The sequence below is a fragment of the Pristiophorus japonicus genome, chromosome 5 (genome assembly GCF_044704955.1).
Source record: "Pristiophorus japonicus isolate sPriJap1 chromosome 5, sPriJap1.hap1, whole genome shotgun sequence".
Lineage (NCBI taxonomy): Eukaryota > Metazoa > Chordata > Chondrichthyes > Pristiophoridae > Pristiophorus > Pristiophorus japonicus.
The window spans coordinates 52,621,570-52,635,713 of NC_091981.1; the positions used below are offsets into that span (position 1 = coordinate 52,621,570).

General features: G+C 44.9%; 1 protein-coding gene across 2 annotated transcripts in view; it reads right to left on the reverse strand.

Moving 5' to 3' along the window:
* cdkal1 (CDK5 regulatory subunit associated protein 1-like 1) overlaps positions 1–14,144 on the reverse strand; it is a 1,217,472-nt gene that overhangs the window by 906,928 nt on the left and 296,400 nt on the right. The gene's annotated exons all lie outside the window — the stretch shown is intronic.

Consider the following 14,144-nt stretch of genomic DNA (forward strand, 5'->3'; position numbering starts at 1 on the left):
TAAAAACAACAATAAATCAATCAGAAAAAATTAATAAGAAATTTTTTTTTTTAAATCAATAAAACAAAACACTTTCTACTTACCGACTGCAGCGTGCTGGGATGCCCCCCCACCCTGCCCCCCAGTGTGTCTCTGTCAGTGTCTCTATCTCTCTGTCTGTCTGTGTGTGTCTCTCACTCTCTGTCTGTGTTTCTGACAGCGAGGGGAGGGGAGGGAGGGAGGCAGAGGGGGAGGGAGGGAAGGGGGAGGAGAAGGGGATGGGGGGGGGGGAGGAGGAGAAGGGGATGGGGGGGAGGAGGAGAAGGGGATGGGGAGGAGTTGGGGATGGGGATGGGAGGGGGAGGAGAAGGGGAGGGGGAGGGGAGAAGGGGAAAGGGAGGGGAGAAGGGGAAAGGGAGGGGAGAAGGGGAAAGAGAGGGGAGAAGGGGGCAGGAGAAGGGGGGGAAAGGAGAAGGGGGGAAAGGAGAAGGGGGGAAAGGAGAAGGGGGGAAAGGAGAAGGGGGGAAAGGAGAAGGGGGGAAAGGAGAAGGGGGGAAAGGAGAAGGGGGGAAAGGAGGGGGGGGGAAAGGTAAGGAGAAGGGGGAGGGAGGCTGAACGGGCCGGGCCCAAGACTTCGGGCAGGGCCCGTCCCCAGCACCAGATCGGTGGCGTTGGGTCCGGGGTCCGGGGTCGGGAGTGGGAGGGAGGTTCGGTTCGGGTCGGGGGGGGGAGGTCAGGTCGGTTGGGGGGGAGCGCGGGTCGGGTTGGGGGGGGCAGGAGTCGGGTCAGTGTCGGGTCCGGTCCGGGGGCGGGCGGGAGTCGAGTCGGGAGGAAGCAGGAGCTGTGCGTGGGAGGCAGCCTTATGCACGCAGCCCCAGTGAGGCCATTCGGCCAGGGGATGCGTGCTTCGGGCCCCTCCCACACAGTTTTGGGCGCCTGGAGCTGCTGCACATGTGCGCCCACTGTAGCGTGCACGTGCAGAGGTCCCAGCACTGTTTTCAGCGCAGGGACCTTGCTCTGCCCCCCACAGCTTGTGCTGCAACGCGCCCGACTCAAGAGAACCAGCAGGGAACCGGAGAATCTGTAAGATTTTTTTTAGGCGCACTTTGTGGCGCGAAAAACGGGCGTCCAGGTCGGGGCTGCGCCATTCTAGGCGCGGCCCGAAACTTGGGCCCTTTGTGTGTAGAAGTGGTTCCTAATTTCACTCCTAAAGGTCTGGCTCTAATTTTTATACTACGCCCCCTAGTCCTAGAATCCCCAACCAGCGAAATAGTTTCTCTCTATCTACCATATCTGTTCCCCTTAATATCTTGGAAACTTCGATCAGATCATCCTGTGACCTTCTAAATTCTAGGAAATACAACCCTAATTTAACCCATGAAGACGGGGTATCATTCTGGTAAACCTACCCTGCACGCCCTCCAAGACCAATATATTCTTCCTATTCCAGGTGTGGTCTAAGCAGGGTTTTGTATAACTGCAGCATAACTTCTGGCCAGCATCCCATTAGCCTTTTTGATTATTTTCTGTAACTGTTCATGACATTTTAATGATCTAGGCACCTTGACCCCAAGTCTCTATGGTCCTCCATGGTTTTTAGCCTTAACATTTAGAAAGTTCGAGTCTTTTTAGATCCAAAGTGGATGACCTTAAATTTACTTGCATTGAAATACATGTCAGTTTTGCTCATTCACTTAATCTATCTACATCCCTTTGTAATGTTATGCTTCCATCTTCATTGCCTACAATGCTGCCTATCTTTGTGTTATCGGCAAATTTGGATTATATGACTTTCTATGCCATCATCCAAGTCATTAATAATATTGTGAATAGCTGAGGCCCGAAGACAGATCCCTGCGGGTCACCACGAGCCACCTCCTGCCAATATGAGTACCTACCCATTATCCCGACTGCCGGTCTCCTGCCGCTCCTGCCAATTTCCTACCCAGGCAATAATTTGCCCTCAATTCCATGGGCTTCTACCTTAGATAAGTCTTTTATGTGGGACTTTATCAAATGCATTCTGGAAGTCCATATAAACAACATCCAAAGACATTCCCCCATCCGCTACTTTAGTCACCACTTCAAAAAAATCAATCAGGTTTGTCAGGCATGACTTACCTTTCACAAATCTATGCTGGTTCTCCCTGATCAACTGACAATTTCAGGTGTTCATTCAGTCTATCCTTAATTATAGACTCTTGGAATTACCCAACAGATGTTAGACGAACTAGTCTATAATTCCCTGGTTTCCCTCATTCGTCATTCTTAAATACCTAAGTGACATGCGCAATTTTCCAATTTACAGGAACGGTTGCTGAATCTAGAGAACTTTGGAAGATTATAGTTTGGACATCTGCAATGTGCTCACCTACTTCCTTTAAACCCTGTGATGGAAACCATCTGGTCCTGGGGATTGTCATTCTTCAGTGCCATTATTTTCTTCATTACTGTTAGTTACTTACATTATTTTTATTGACACCCTGTCCCCGATTCAATATTAAGTTTTCTTGGGATTTCTGCCATGCTATCCTTTTCCTCGACTGTAAATACTGACACAAAATAATTATTGAATGTGTCTCCCATTTCCTTATCATTGACAATATCACCGCTTTCAGTTTTTAAAGGGTCAACATTGCTCCTGGCTACCCTCTTTTTTCTAATGTAATTGTAAAAATTCTTCATTTTGATTTTGATATCCTTTGCAAGTTTCTTTTCATACTCCCTTTTTGTAACTCTTCCTATCTGTTTTGTGACCCTTTACTGTTCTTTGTATCTTTCCCATTCACCAGGATCTGCGCTACTTTTTGCATTTTTCTATGTTTTTTCGTTTAGTTTTACACTGTCCCTTACCTCTTTAGTCATCCATGGCTGTTTTCTTTGGCAAGTAGAGCTCTTGCCCCTCAGGGGTATAAACAGGTTCTGTATCACAATAAGTTCTTTTTCTTAACATCTCCCACTGATCTCCTATTGTTTTACCCATTAACAGATTTGTCCAGTTTACTGTGAATAGTCTCTGCCTCATCCTGTTGAAGTCGGCCTTGCCTAAATCTAGAATCTTTGTAGCTGTTTCACATTTCTCCCTTTTAAACAAAACGTTGAACTCGACCACATTATGATTGCTATTGGATAAATGTTCACGCAGTTAGGCTGTTAACTAAATTTGGCTCATTACTCATTACTAAATCTAATGTGGCTTGCCCCCTTGTTGCCTCTAGGACATATTGTTGTAGAAAACTATCACAGACACACTCAAGACATTCACTACTTTTCTGAAAGGTGGTGGGCTGCTTATCCCAATCTATATGAAAGTTAAAATCCCCCATTAAAACCACTCTGCCTTTAATACATGCTACATATTTACCTTTATTAAACCTTTTGCAAAGGTTAAAACCAAACTGAAAAGTCCTATCTCCAGTAGTTAACTTGTGAACCAAGTTTAGGCAGAAGTTTTATCAAGTTCTTCACAATTATTATTTCCTACTCAGAAGGTTGGAAGTTTGATACTGAACTATTTTCAATGCAGAACACACATTTAATGCAACATAACTATTAATACAAGTATTCACAGACTACGTTTAATAACAGCACTGCCAATTCGTTATGTAAAATTCAATCAAGTGACTTTTTCTTACAAATTTTCAAAATCAAGTCATTTATGAACTGAATAACCTAGCAAATGATATGATTAAAATATTGCCCATCTACTTTCATGGGACTCACAGTTTTTGAATAATGCATCAAACTGAAAGCATATAGTGCTTCTGCAATGTAACAAACTGGAAAAGTTGCAAAAGCTGACCAACTTCAAAAAAGCTGACAGTATCAATAGAGGAGGCAACTCAAAAATAGCCCTAATATCGACCTATGACTTTTACATGCAATGTGCAGAGGAACCTGGATGTCATCATTTGAGCAAGAATATCCACTACGTTTCAATCACTTAAATTGCAGAAGAATGTAGGAAAAAATTGAGATTTCTCCCTTCATTTCTTCCGAAGTGTGAATTTTGATAATATGTACGGGTACTCGTTTCTAAGTCTGATTGTTAATTTGTTTTAAAATTGTTCACACAGTTGTCACAATTATTGAGGCATTTTTCGCCTTCCCCTCACTCCCAGTTTATGCTGGCATTCTTCTCTCTCTATGGGCCCAAGTTTCCACAGGATAAAAAACGGGCGCCCCTCCGAGCTGGGCGCCCGTTTTTCGCGCCTAAAAAAAAACTCGCTATTCTCGAGCGCTTTGCAGCTCCTTGTCTGTTTGGCGCGGCGCCCAGGGGGGCGGAGCCTACACTCGCGCCGATTTTGTATGTGGGAGGGGGCGGGTACTATTTAAATTAGTTTTTTTTCCTGCCGGCAACGCTGCGCGCGTGTGCGTTGGAGCGTTCGCGCATGCTCAGTGTGAAAAAAACATTGGCACTCGGCCATTTTTGTAGTTCTTGGTAGCTGTTTAATTTTTGAACATTTTTTAATAAAAGCACATTGCCATCAGCACATTAGCACTCCACGGCAACAAACGGCGGTTTCCTCCCCCTCCCTCCCTCCGCGGTGGCAACAAACCGCTGTCTCCTTCCCCTCCGCGGCAACAAACCGCTGTCTCCTTCCCCTCCCTCCCCTCCGCGGCAACAAACCGCTGTCTCCTTCCCCTCCGTGGCAACAAACCGCTGTCTCCTTCCCCTCCCTCCCCTCCGCGGCAACAAACCGCTGTCTCCTTCCCCTCCGCGGCGGCAAACGGCGGTTTCCTTCCCCTCCGCTGCAACAAACCGCTGTCTCCTTCCCCTCCCTCCCCTCCGCGGCGGCAAACGGCGGTTTCCTTCCCCTCCCTCCCCTCCACGGCAACAAACCGCTGTCTCCTTCCCCTCCCTCCCCTCCGCGGCAACAAACGGCGGTTTCCTCCCGCGGCAATGAACGATGGCTGAAGCACTTTCACACAGGTAGGAAGATGGTTTATTTAATCTTTTCTTTGCTTATAAATGTTTATTCAGGTTGGATTTATTTGTATAATATTTGTAGAAGTATAAATAAGGATTGATTGTAGAATTTAATGACTTCCCTTCACCCCCCCGCCCCCCCCCACCTCACCTCGTTCTGGACGCCTAATTTGTAACCTGCGCCTGATTTTTTAATGTGTAGAACAGGTTTTTTCAGTTCTACAAAAATCTTCATTTGCTCCATTCAACTTTAGCTTGGAGTACGTTTTCACTGTGGAAACTTTGAAATCAGGCGTCAGTGGCCGGACACGCCCCCTTTTGAAGAAAAAAATTCTGTTCCAAAGTAGAACTGTTCTACCTCAGTAGAACTATTCTACCTCACTCGAACTGCAGAAAAAAAATGTGGAGAATTGCGATTTCTAAGATAGTCCGTTCTCCACCAGTTGCTCCTAAAAATCAGGCGCAAATCATGTAGAAACTTGGGCCCTATATGTCAGCATAGTTCAATTGGTAGAACACTTGTCTCTGAATCAGAAGATTATGGCTTCAACCCTCACGCCAGTACTGGAACCTACAATAGCTGAAATTCCAGGGCAGTATTAAGGTAGTGCAGTACTGTCGAAGATTCCTTCCTTTGCATGCGACATTAAACCAAGACCCTGGCTCAGGTCAGCATTAAAGAGGTCACTATTCAAGAGGTGCAGGGAATTCTCTCAATACGTTGGCCAATATTCTCCTTCATTAATAATTTAAAAAAGCTTAACTGGTCAGTAAACTCAGTAATTTGTGGAGCTGTGCTGTATGCAAAATGGCTGCCACGATGCCAACAAAATGCCAGTGATGCATTACATGCAAAGTACTTTGGGATACTTGAGAGACAGAAAATGATGAAAGTTCTTTCTTTCCCGCTCATATTCGCATCAACATTTCTCCCCCTTACTTAATGCTGGCATTCTTCTGCTTTTCTCCCAATTTAATATGGCACTACATAAATGCAAGTTCTTTCAAAATAAGGCTTTTAAGAAATAAAGATGTCCCAAGGTGCTTTGTAGAGGCAGGAGGTAAACGGAGAGTTGTAGGGCTGGAAGGGGGTTACAGAGATAAGATGTGACAAGGGCATGGATGAATTTAAACAGAAGAATAAGAATCTGATGGCACAGACTAACAGGGAGCCACTATAGGTCAGCATGTGATGGGAGATCAGGACTTGGTATGGATAGAATATGCACAGTACTTTTAAGTGAGTTTTGGTATACATTTAGCATCCCCACCAAGATTTTAAAAACTACACAAGCATTTTAACAAAAAAATACAAACAAGTAATGCTCTTATACAATTACAGATAACAAGTAATGCTCTGATAGCATCAGTGCTAGTTAGCAACAGTTCCAGAAATCTAGGATCGGGAACGGTTTTGTAATCACATTAGTATTGATGTTTAATTTTTACGGAAAAGCAAATTCTTAAAATACAGCACCTTTGTTACTACAGTTTACAAATGTCTGATTATACAGTCGAATAAAAATATCAAGAATCTCCTATGGGGCAATTTATGATTAATTGTCTTCCACTCAAATGTGTTCACACCAGAGGATGGTTACAATGTGGAATTTTCTGCCATAAATAGCGTTGAAGCAAATCCCATAAATTCTTATAAAAGGAATATTAACGAGTACTGGGATTGACTGGAACAATGGAATTAGGAAAGGTAACTCATTTGGATAAAAACTCTGGCACACACTTTAACGTTGTATAATTCACAAAATAAAAAAAAAGTTGTCACCTCCAGGTTCAACTTCTTCAATGCTCACCCTACATAAACTTCAACTCATCCAAAACTCTGTAACCACTTCCTAACCTGCACTGTGTTCTGCTCCTCATCACCCATGCCCCCTCTAGACCTCAACAATATCCATGTTCTTCAACAAATCCCTTCATTAACAAATCCCTTCACAGCCTCACCCCACTCCACCAGCTCAATATGCCAGTGCCGATCCAGCACTCTTCGGACCCAAGTTTCCCCAGGAGTTGTTCCATTTTTTTCTGAGCAACTAGATTTTTTTGGAGTAACTTAAAAATCGCAATTCTCCACTTTTAATTTGTTGCAGTGTAAGTGAGTTAGTTAGGTTTTTTTTAAGTTTAATTTTTTTTGTTCAAAAGGGGGCGTTACCAGCCACTTACACCTGTTTTGACCATTTAAGCAAGTTTAGCCAGCTAAAAGTTACTCCAAACTAACTTAGGCCAGCGTATGAGGACACTTGTGTCCACTCAGAAAAATCTTGCGGTGAATTAAGAAATCAGCGCAGGTAGCCAGAGATAAGTGCGGGGGGGGGGGGGGGGGGGGGGGGGGAAGTGTGAGAATTTTTCAAAGCACTAAACACCTTCACAACAATATTAAAGAACACAAAAACCATCATAAATAATAAATGAAAAATCAATCAATGACTAAAAAATAAAAAGTCCTACCTCGATGACTGCAGCACGCACCGGCCCTTTGGCCAGGGCTAGGGGCGGGAGGCTCGCAACAAGCAGCAGGAGAGCCCTCCGGGGCATGTCAATGGAACTATTTGAAAGGTGCAAACATTGGACCCGAGCCGCGCCCTCCCCCGGGCTTCTTCAGCTCCTGCTCCCCCGGGCTCCTCCAGCTCCTGCTCCCCCGGGCTCCTCCAGCTCTTGCTCCCCCGAACTCCTCCAGCTCCTGCTCCCCCGAACTCCTCCAGCTCCTGCTCCCCCAGGCTCCTCCAGCTCCTGCTCCCCCGAACTCCTCCAGCTCCTGCTCCCCCAGGCTCCTCCAACTCCTGCTCCCTGGGCTCCTCCAGCTCCTGCTCCCCGGGGCTCCTCCAGCTCCTGCTCCTGTTCCCCAAGGCTCCCCAGCAAGCTTCCCTCGGCACACACTGAACTGGAGTCTAACTGAACGCGGAAAGACAGCGGCCGGCCTGTGCGGCAGGCCACTCGGCCCGGGATAGGGGCGGTGAGCATCGGGATGCAATGGGAGGGCGAGGAGCTACTGCGCATATGCACGCAGATTCCACTGGGCATGCATACAGCTGCCGGCACTGTTTTCGGCACAGGGCTGTAGCTCCACCCCCTCATTGTGACTACCACACCGCACCAGACCCTAGGACGGTCCACGGAGCGGGGAGAATCAGCAGCTACATTTTTGCCGCTGTTTTAGGAGTCGAAAGTCGGCGCACCACGGGTAATTGCGCTGGAAAAAGGTGTTGAGGAAACTTGGGGCCTTCGACCCTGGCATCTCATTTCGACCCCGCCCACTGACCAGTGATGTTAGAATCAACAGCTGTATTGACTGAATCATCCTGAGCCCACTTCCTCCACCTTCCTACCTTCTCTCGAAAGCTCTTTAACCAAAACACTGGCCGTTACCTGTAATTCTCCTATTATGCTCGCCTGTCCAATTTAAACTGTACGAAGCACCTTGCAACATTTACTGTATTAAGGAGCTACATAAATGCAAGCTATTGTATGCATTTAGTGACTATTGTAGCACAGTTGCACATTTGGCCAAAGACAAGGTGGCCTTCTCATTCTGCCACCGACTGGGAGGGCATGAAGGCCTTTAGGAACCCCTCAGTTTTCCAGCAGCAACTTTGAAAGAGCTATTAAGGAGACAAACAAGCTTGTTTGTGCTTCCAGTGCCCTAGAGGATGAGACTGGGGAATTAATAATGGAGAACAGGGAAATGGCAGAGACGTTGAACAAATATTTTGTATCGGTCTTCATGGTAGAAGACACTAAAAACATCCCAATAGTGGATAATCAAGGCGCTATAGGGAGGGAGGAACGTAATACAATCACAATCACGAATGAAGTAGTACTTGGTAAAATAGTGGTTAAAGGCAGTCAAGACCCCAGGACCTGATGGCTTACATCCTAAGATATTAAAAGAAGTGGCTGCAGAGATAGTAGATGCATTGGTTGTAATCTACCAAAATTCTCTGGATCTAGGGCGGTCCTAGTGAATTGGAAAACCGCAAATGTAACGCCCCTATTTAAAAAAGGAGGCAGAAAAAGCAAGAAACAATAGATCAGTTAGCCTAATATCTGTCGTTGGTAAAATGCTGGAGTCTATTATTAAGGAAGAGGTAGCAGGACATTTGGAAAAGCATAATTCAATCAAGCAGAGTCAGTATGGTTTTATGAAAGGGAAATCATGTTTGACAAATTTGCTGGAGTTCTTTGAGGATGTAACGAGCAGGGTGGATAAGGGGGAACTAGTGATTGTGGTGTATTTGGATTTCCAGAAGGCATTGAATAAGGTGCCACATAAAAAGTTACTGCACAAGATAAAAGTTCACGGGGTTGGGGGTAATATATTAGCATGGATAGAGGATTGGTTAACGAACAGAAAACAGAGAGTTGGGATAAATGGGTCATTTTCCAGTTGGCAAACAGTGACTAGTGGGGTGCCGCAGGGATCGGTGCTGGATCCTCAACTATTTACAATCTATATTAATGACTTGGATGAAGGGACTGAGTGTAATGGAGCCAAGTTTGCTGATGATACAAAGATGGTGGGAAAGCAAATCGTGAGGAGGACACACAAAATCTACAAAGGGATATAAACAAGCTAAGTGAGTGGGCAAAAATTTGGCAGGTGGAGTATAATGTGGGAAAATGTGAGGTTATCCACTTTGACAGAAAAAAATAGAAAAGCAAATTATAATTTAAAATGGAGAAAAATTGCAAAGTGCTGCAGTACAGAGGAACTTGGGGGATCCCTGTGCATGAAACACAAAAAGTTAGTATGCAGGTACAGCAAGTAATCAGGAAGGCAAATGGAATGTTGACCTTTATTGCAAGGGGGATAGAGTATAAAAGCAGAGAAGTCCTGCTACAACTGTACAGGGTATTGGTAAGGCCACACCAAGTGTACTGCGTACAGTTTTGGTCTCCGTATTTAAGGAAGGATATACTTGCATTGAAAGTTCACTGGGTTGATTCTGGAGATGAGGGGGCTTGACTTATGAAAATAAGTTGAGCCTATACACATTGGAGTGCCGAAGAATGAGAAGTGATCTTATTGAAACATATAAGATAACGAGGGGGTTCGACAAGGTGGATGCAGAGAGGATAAGGAGCCGCCCATTTAAAACTGAGATGAGCAGGAATTTCTTCTCTGAGGGTTGTAAATCTATGGAATTCTCTGCCCCCGCCCCCCCCACCCCCACCCCCGAGAGCTGAGGAGGCTGGGTCATTGAATATATTTAAGGCGGAGATAGACAGATTTTTGAGCAGTCAGGGAGTAAAGAGTTATGGGGAGCGGGCAGGGAAGTGGAGCTGAGTCCATGATCAGATCAGCCATGATCTTATTGAATGACGGAGCAAGCCCGAGACCCCAAATGGCCTACTCCTCCTCCTATTTCTTATGTTATCAGAGGTGGTACTGTAATTGCTTACTGTAGGCGAGCGTTAAAACTATTAAGCTTGAGAACTAATGCCAACTCCAATACTTAAGTGTGTGTTTTTGATTACATGTCCCTCCTGTATTCAATGGAACTCGGTCCACATTTCTAAAAACTGATAATTTCCATATTCTTTTGCACAAATTCTCAAAAGCTGACAATGTTCGACACACTGCTAAACAGCCGTGTACACATAGCCCACCCCATTTCATTAATTTTATCACCAAGGTTGGCTTGATTTTGAAACCTGTAGTCACAAAGTCAGTCATAATGGGCGCGGAAGTACTCTAGAGGGGCGGAAGTGGGGTTGGGACGGAGTCTCTGCCGCTGCGGTGCTGACGTCAATGCGCGTGTGCATCATCACGTCTCTCCCCTCATTTAAAGGGGAGAGAAGCAGCGATTATTTAAGCTCGGCCACTGGGCCACCATGGAGGGTTTCGGCCGGGCGAGCGGCCTGGCACCCAAGAGGGGTGTGATACAAAGCACAGCACACACAGATTCAAACATGGCAGTCAGCTCTGTCAGAAGCTTCCGGAACATGCCTGTTTCTGTTTATTATTAACTCTGTAGTTGCAGTCACAATACGTTCACATCCACAGTGTGGAGCTACAAACACTACAAGCTTACAGACATTACACTTCTCCCTCCTGAATGAAGAAGTCATTATAACATCATACATAACTTGCATGTTTATACATAACACAGGATATCGACTTTTTTTCTCCCATATTTACAAATTTAACTTAACCACTTGTTTTCTGTTTCGAAGAGGATACCTTCGCTCTCGAACAGAACTTTCCAAATACACTCATTCGAGGCTCATCCTGAGGAACCTTTTCCTCCACGAAATGTCATTGATTTTCATTTGACTCACTAATTTCAGGCTGTTTGTTTTCATGACTCAGACTTACATTCTGATTTTCTCTTTGATTTGTTTCCAGTACATTAGATGTAGGATATGCTTCTGGTATCAAAACTATCTGATGAGTCAAAAATAATTGAATCATTCGCACCTTCAACTCCTTCCATGACTGTAGGTAAAATATCAATATGAGCAAACCTAACCTGTCCATTATCAAACACCTTGACCAAATATGTGCAAGGACCACATATCTTCACCACTCTTCCTAGTAACTATTTTACCCATTTATGGTGATGGTTCTTCACTCTCACCTTCTGGTTTAATTTCACACTTCTTTCTTTTACTCTACCTCTATTATGGTTCTCTTTCTGTCTTAATTATGTCTCTTCTACGGACTGTGCCAAATTTGGTTTTAACAACGATAATCTGGTTCGTGACTGTCGTTTGAGAAACAACTCTGCTGGTGTTCTACAAGTAGTTGTATGAGGAGTATTACGATATGTAATTAGAAAATTCCCCAATTTGCGATCCAATGACAACTTTCGTTTCCTTGGATTTGGATCTAACATTTGTTTTATGAGGGCACATTTTACAATTTGTACAGTGCGCTCAGCTGCACATTTGAGGCAGGGTGGTACGGTGGTGGAACCTTGGTATGTTTCACACCATTTTTGCTTGTAAACTGTGCAAATTCTTCTGAACGAAATTGTGGTCCATTATCCGAAACAATTACTGCTGGGAGGCCAAATGAAGAAAATAAACTTCACAAAATGTCTAATGTTTTACTTGTTGTTATTTTCCACATTGGAAACACCGCGACCCACTTCGAATGGCTATCAATCACAATGAACAATTGTTGTCCTAACTCAGCAAAATCAATATGTAGCCTTTGCCACACCCTGGGAGGCCATTTCCATGGCTGTAATGGTACTGATGGTGGCTGCTTGCTTACCGACTGACATGTCGTACGTGCTAGTCAGAGTAGGAATCGCAGGATAGCGCAGATGAATACGTGGCTTTGTTAATACGGATTCTTTTCCCTCAATCTGGTTCAGCGAATTCACTGAGTCGAACACCGCAGCCGCTTATAACAAAGCAGACTTTATTAATTGTTTCACCGGCCAGGACTTATCAGAATGAAGGAATGCTCTCCCTTTAGAGTGCACTCACTCCCCACGGACAAGTCCCGTTACAATGTAGGGGCGCAACGTTATACATTTTCAGTACATGATACAATTTGAGTGACATTCAGTTCACCCTATCCTCTTATGATCCCTCCTTCCCTTTGTCCACTCATGAGCCGACATCTGGCCTTCCTGGCCCAATTAGGTATGGGCACGTAGTTATGTGTAGCAGCAATTGTTCAACTGTTTTTACACAAAGAGGCTTTCTCACCCTTGTTATTGTTTCAAGTTTACTGGTGTGACTAGCAAGACCTTGAGCCAGTCTGTTATTTGTGCCAATGTTGTAACATTTGCAGTCTGACATTCTTAAGGCTATTCTTCCATGAATCCTTTGTTCAATTCACTGTCTCTATACATTTTCCCACATTCTCAACTTCACTGTCTCTGTACATTTTCCCACATTCTCAACTTCACTGTCTCTATACATTTTCCCACATTCTCATTCCCCTCTTTTATCATTCCATGATAACCTTTAGGATTATTCTAGGAGTATCGCATTCAGCCGTTCGCACTCTCTTTCCTGATCCCCCTTGTCGAGTAGGTCTTTAGTTTGCTGGATCATAACCTGGGAGCCCATGGCCACAAGAGGATTTGCTAACCTTGCCATCATGACTTAACAACAAAGGTTAAAGCCACCAACAATCAAGCAACAGGTAATTATTACTACGATGAGAATAATTGCCCCATGCATTAGATAGGATCCTCAGGATCCACCTAATAGCCAATCAAACCAGCTAGATCCTCCAGCTGGCGTGGATAACTTCTTTACCTCCCTTCTTATGTGATCAGCAAGATTGGTTATGTTTTCTGAACTATCGGGAATGTAAGTGCAACATTCAGATCCTATCAGGGCACACGTTCCCCCTTTCTCAGCTAACAGATAATCGAGGGCCATGTTTCTTGTAGCGTCTCTATGGACAAGGATAAATAGTCCGAATATTTTGCTGATTCAAAGAGTTCGGTTTTCTCGCCTCTCTTCTCAGGTCACCGTTGGTGTAGCTGGTTGTCTATCACTACGGGTAGGAGTTCAAACTGTTCTCCTCGGGACCCACTCGGTTAGTCAGGACGCTCCGAGGAAGGACCTTATTCAGCTATGGAGAAGAGGAAGTCTGGAACAGAAACAGGAGTTAGAATAACCAGTAAAATAGAGGGTGGTGAGCTTGCAGTGGTGCAGGTGAACCCAGGCACTTTTCCCCTCAACCTTAGCTGCAGTGGGGGTAGTAAGTAACACCTAAAAAGGCCCCTCCCATCGTGGCTCTAATCCCTTCCAAATCCATTTCTTGATCAGGACATACTTCCCCGTGCCACGAGGGGCGATTCGGGTAAAACTGGGAGGTCGAGGTGAGCATCTCGAACCTGGTTGTGGGCTATTCGCAGAGCCTGAGTCAGAGAAAGAACATAGGTGGTCATCAGTCGAGCTGGGATACCATATCTAGGAACAATTTCCCTCATTAACACCTTAACAACAGTTTGAGCCTTATTGTCCAGGGTAGGGTAGGCTTCGATCCATTTGCTAAACACATCTACTATTACTAACACATATTTGTAACACTGAACTCTTTGCAACTCAATGTAGTCCAACTGCAAGGTCTCAAAGGGACCTTCTGGTAGGGGCGTCTTGCCCCAATCACAGGGGACTCCCTTCCCTGGATTATGCTGTTGGCAAACAAGGCAGCGACTACTGATGTTCTGGGCCAGCGCCTGGAGTCTAGGGTGCCACCAAGTGGCAAAAAGTGTGTCACTTGTTGTCCTTGCTCCACAATGAG